Source organism: Schistocerca gregaria, chromosome X, assembly GCF_023897955.1.
Source record: "Schistocerca gregaria isolate iqSchGreg1 chromosome X, iqSchGreg1.2, whole genome shotgun sequence".
NCBI lineage: Eukaryota > Metazoa > Arthropoda > Insecta > Orthoptera > Acrididae > Schistocerca > Schistocerca gregaria.
The window spans coordinates 185,240,350-185,246,349 of record NC_064931.1 but is presented as its reverse complement, the minus strand read 5'-3'; positions in this window follow the sequence as shown (position 1 = coordinate 185,246,349).

The window sequence follows — 6,000 nt, the reverse complement described above, 5'->3', positions numbered from 1 at the left end:
TGCGCAAAACATCTTAAGTTCATGTTGACGTAGACTCTATGAGATATTGGGACGTGGCCGAATTAAGTAACACCAGATGTCCAACAGATTACGCAACATGTGGGGATTACGAGCAGGTAGTTGGTTAGCTCTAACCTGGTGGTCGTTGACCCGCCAGATGTAATCGTTTGGATTGATACAAAGTAAACTTGCGGCGATGACATAAACAGCGATTCATCATTAGTTTAAAACACTGCAGCGTCGTCGAATGGTCAGTTGCCCAGCTGGAAAACACCGTGTCAGGTGGGGAAGACAATAGACATGAAGGTTTCTAAGTAGCTAGGGATAACACTAACGAATTATACCTCTTGTATAGTCATTTATGTAACAACTACAGGTTCCAAAGATTCCCAAGTGAATGTTCATTAATACATGTTACTGTCATCACCAGTCTGTGCACATACCGTGGTAATCGTTAGGAGTGCAGTACAAATCCTCGTTAAATTCATCCTGATTTATGTTTTCCATAGTTTCCCATAATCACGTCAGCCACATGCCGTGGTATTTCCTTCAACAAGACTATCTCTGTATCTAGTGAAATTAATGCCCATTTTAAACTTGTAATTTAGGGCTAAAAAATGTTCACTCCAGCGTTAATGGACGATGTCGGTGTGTCAATGTTGATACACATACTCCTCTGAGGAGGTGCCACATTTGCTACAAAGTGCCAAGGATAGTGACTTACGAAACTATTGTTCTTTCTGTTGTATATTCATCAAATACTCTTGGTGTCAAACATAAATATATGGCAGTAAGAGAACCCCTTACCACTGAAAGCAGTTGCTGTTATGAGGCGCTTTGCTTGCACACGAGCGGTTCTAAGCGTTACAGTCTGGAACCGCGCGACCGCTACGGTCGCAGGTTCGAATCCTGCCTCGGGAATGGAGTGTATGATGTCCTTAGGTTAGTTAGGTTTAAGTACACTGCTGGAAATGGAAAAAAAGAACACATTGACACCGGTGTGTCAGACCCACCATACTTGCTCCGGACACTGCGAGAGGGCTGTACAAGCAATGATCACACGCACGGCACAGCGGACACACCAGGAACCGCGGTGTTGGCCGTCGAATGGTGCTAGCTGCGCAGCATTTGAGCACCGCCGCCGTCAGTGTCAGCCAGTTTGCCGTGGCATACGGAGCTCCATCGCAGCCTTTAACACTGGTAGCAAGCCGCGACAGCGTGGACGTGAACCGTATGTGCAGTTGACGGACTATGAGCGAGGGCGTATAGTGGGCATGCGGGAGGCCAGGTGGACGTACCTACGAATTGCTCAACACGTGGGGCGTGAGGTCTCCACAGTACATCGATGTTGTCGCCAGTGGTCTGCGGAAGGTGCACGTGCCCGTCGACCTGGGACCGGACCGCAGCGACGCACGGATGCACGCCAAGACCGTAGGATCCTACGCAGTGCCGTAGGGGACCGCACCGCCACTTGCCAGCAAATTAGGGACACTGTTGCTCCTGGGGTATCGGCGAGGACCATTCGCAACCGTCTCCATGAAGCTGGGCTACGGTCCCGCACACCGTTAGGCCGTCTTACGCTCACGCCCCAACATCGTTCAACCCGCCTCCAGTGGTGTCGCGACAGGCGTGAATGGAGGGACGAATGGAGACGTGTCGTCTTCAGCGATGAGAGTCGCTTCTGCTTTGGTGCCAATGATGGTCGTATGCGTGTTTGGCGCCGTGCAGGTGAGCGCCACAATCAGGACTGCATACGACCGAGGCACACAGGGCCAACACCCGGCATCATGCTGTGGGGAGCGATCTCCTACACTGGCGTACACCTCTGGTGATCGTCGAGGGGACACTGAATAGTGCACGGTACATCCAAACCGTCATCGAACCCATCGTTATACCATTCGTAGACCGGTAAGGGAACTTGCTGTTCCAACAGGACAATGCACGTCCGTATGTATCCCGTGCCACCCAACGTGCTCTAGAAGGTGTAAGTCAACTACCCTGGCCAGCAAGATCTCCGGATCTGTCCCCCATTGAGCATGTTTGGGACTGGATGAAGCGTCGTCTCACGCGGTCTGCACGTCCAGCACGAACGCTGGTCCAACTGAGGCGCCAGGTGGAAATGGCATGGCAAGCCGTTCCACAGGACTACATCCAGCATCTCTACGATCGTCTCCATGGGAGAATAGCAGCCTGCATTGCTGCGAAAGGTGGATATACACTGTACTAGTGCCGACATTGTGCATGCTCTGTTGCCTGTGTCTATGTGCCTGTGGTTCTGTCAGTGTGATCATGTGATGTATCTGACCCCAAGAATGTGTCAATAAAGTTTCCCCTTCCTGGGACAATGAATTCACGGTGTTCTTATTTCATTTTCCAGGAGTGTAGTTCTAATTTCCAGGGGACTGATAACCTCAGAAGTTAAGCCCAATACTGCTCAGAGCCATTTGAACCATTTTTTTGCTTGCACACAGCAACTACACCGCCTCATTAGACGATCAAATAAGTTTAGGCAATAGCTAAACAAAAATATGTCAGCGGAGATTAGCAATAATGCACAGTAATTAATTAAAAGTGTTGTTACGGTTCTTAATTTTAGTATGGCGCAGGTGCGTGGCTACAATTTAAACTTCATTTGCACCGATATGTCTTTAACTCTGGTCTAGCCTTGAATTGGGCGGACAATAAATGTTATCACTTACAGAATGTCAGTGGCTCTTATTTTCGTTGACTATAGACACGACCCTGGAGCAGTCTTCGCCAGCCGGAGTGGCCGAGCGGATCTAGGCGCTTCAGTCTGGAACCCCGCAACCGCTACGGACGCAGGTTCGAATCCTGCCTCGGGCATGGATGTGTGTGATGTCTTTAGGTTAGTTGGGTTTAAGTAGTTCTAAGTTCAAGGGGACTGATGACCTCAGACGTTAACTTAAAAATGACTCTGAGCACTATGGGACTTGACATCTGAGGTCATCAGTCCCCTAGAACTTAGAACTACTAAAACCTAACTAACCTAAGGACATCACACACACCCATGCCCGAGGCAGGATTCGAACCTGCGACCGTAGCGGTCGCGCGGTGCCAGACTGAAGCGCCTAGAACCACTCGGCCACAGGGGCCGGCAGATGTAAGTCCCATAGTGCTCCGAGCCATTTTTGGTGCAGTTTTGAGTCTCGATATTGCCCCTGATGCTGCGATCTTGATGCTCGCGGTAGGATATGGAAAACACGAAAACAAGCGGTACAAACTTTTCGCCGTGTGAGGGTGAGCATTGTCATACCGCAACGTAAGCCCAGGATGGGTTGCCATGAAGGACAAAAGACGGAGCGTTCAATATCGAAGACGGTGCTGTGCTGAAAGGGTGCCGCGAATGACAACCAAAGAGCTCCTGCTATGAAAAGACATGACACCCCAGATCATCACTCTTTGCTATCAGGTCGTATCGCGGCCGACAGTCAGATTGGTATCTCACTGTTGTCCAGAGGTCTCCAGGTAGGTCCCCGCTGGTCATCGGGGGTCAGTTCAAAGCGGGACTCATCACCGAAGACAATTCTAGTCTAATCGATGAGATTCCTGCCGAATGTGGCTAAGACGACTGAAAACCGTATTGTTTCTGTACAGAGGTCAATGGTAGTCTGCACAAGGGGAGCCTTCGGCTCAGCCTCCTTTCTGTGAGCCACCAATTAATGATCTCTGTGGTCACTAAAGCACCAGCTGCAGGTCGCATTGACGATAATAATGAATGCGGAGCTCTGGGAGCCTCTCTGACGACTGGTCGATCCTATCATTCTGTAGTGTGTCTAGATCGACCGCTTCCTTCCTGACGATGTGTTCGGCCATGTTTCACCCAATCCTACCAACATCATCGAATAATGGCATCGCCCCTATGGAAGTGAGGAGTGATTCGCCGATTATTCTGACCGGCTTCTTTAACTCCAACTACACGTCTTTTCTCAAATTGTGATTTTTGTTTATGTTGTTCACGCGCGTGTCTGTGATGCACAGTTACTGTCCAATTCAGTACACGTAATGAAATTTGCAAAGACTTTATGCCTTGGTATCGCTACATGTCCCCTGATTACTATCCTGCCAGCTGCCGGTGAAATTGCGCTGCAGCTTCACAAATTCATCCATCGGCCACCAAAGTTTATATATTTGCATTTTCCATGGATACCGGTACGGTAAGAATACCATTTTGTAGAACTCCTTCGTAGTGAATAGTCTCTGGCGGAGGTGTCGCCGTCATTGGTCTACTTTCAGTACATATAATAATGGCATCACATACGAATTCGACGAGTTTCGTGTTTGTCTCGATACTAATTTCCAGCCTGGAGATTGCAGGTTACGAATTTTTAACAACGTGCAGCCCCATCAGAAACTGTGATAATTTAACATATAACACATGAGCCTCAGTTGCAAATAGAAATCAATCTTTACCTAGGCTTGAGCCAAAATAATTTGGCCTTCATCAGAAGCTATTGACAATAAACTATTGCATGCACAAATACAGAAACGAATTTATCAGAATGGTTTGGACTATTTAAGAAAGTTTATGAGCAAATTACTTCGTGTAGATGAATCGTGGATTCATCAGTTCACACCAGAAATGATAACAGCAATGAAATCAGTGAGTGTAAGTCGGCTTCCTAGAACAAAAAAGGTAAAGGTGTTTTCATTTTGCGGTTTAAAAAATTATTCTTTTTGTTGATTACTTTGTACCATAAAGAGTTAAAGAATAATTAGGAATACAGGCCGGCCGGGGTGGCCGAGCTGTTCTAGGTGCTACAGTCTGGAACCGCGCGACCACCACGGTCGCAGGTTCGAATCCTGCCTCGGGCATGGATGTGTGTGATGTCCTTAGGTTAGTTACGTGGAAGTAGTTCTAAGTTCTAGGGGACTGATGACCTCAGAAGTTAAGTCCCATAGTGCTCAGAGCAATTTGAACCTTTTTTTTTGTATGAGCTGCGTAAAATGATATTTAAGAATAAATGTGGATTCCAGAAACAATGAAGAATTTTTAAATTTTCCTCCTTTCCCATTTAGAAGTTGTATTCCTGAAATGATAGACAACTCGACAATAAGAAAGATACTGTATTTTTAAAGCTTTTTCTTTACTTGTTGGATCTAGCAAGAACACGGGGCAGCTTTCAACTCTTTAACATTAAAAAGTTATCATAGAATGTCTTATTCGTCGTTTGTCCGATCGAAGTTGTAACGTCTATACATTTGACGCCGTCATCTTTGTTTCTTACACATTTGCACACACTTCAATCCAGGTCGTATAAATGTATACTTCCTCGTAAATGTCAATTCTCCGTAGCAATAAATGCACTTAAGCTGATATGGTGAGCTCTGATTTATTGTATGAGACATGCTATAGATGGACGACACAGTTTTTACAAGCGTAGTCGTCCCTCACGTAGGGAGCGAGCGTAGGTGAACAGATGTTGGCAATCTACCAAGTCGTTTTTTGCAAGGTCTTACTGGAGAGGGGTTCGCTATTGACTTCCTTCGACCTGTTACAAAGCGTCAGTTGTGTATTTACATCTAAATTTACATACATGCTTCTCAAGCCACCGAAAGATGCGTGGCGGAGGGAACTACATACCATTACTAGTCATTTCCATTCCTGTTCCACTCGCAAATAGAGCGAGAGAAAACGACTGTCTAAAAGTCTCCGCAGAACATTACTTTCTAGCATCTTTACTCCGTGGTCCTTACCCGAAATGTACGTTAGAGTTAGCGAAATCGTTCTGCATTCGGTCTCAAATGCCGGTTCTCCAAATTTCCGTAACAGCGTCTAGCGAAAGACAGTCGTCTTCACTCCAGGTATTCCCATTTAAGTTGACGAACCATCTGTGTATTATGGATGACACTGATGAGTGCTTGTACTGTTTAGTGTTGGGTTTCCGTTGTTATGGATGAAGGTTAGGGAGAGGGTGAAACCCAGAGCCCATACGAGAGGCGTTTGAAAAGTCCGTGCAAAGCCCGAGAGATGGGACCACC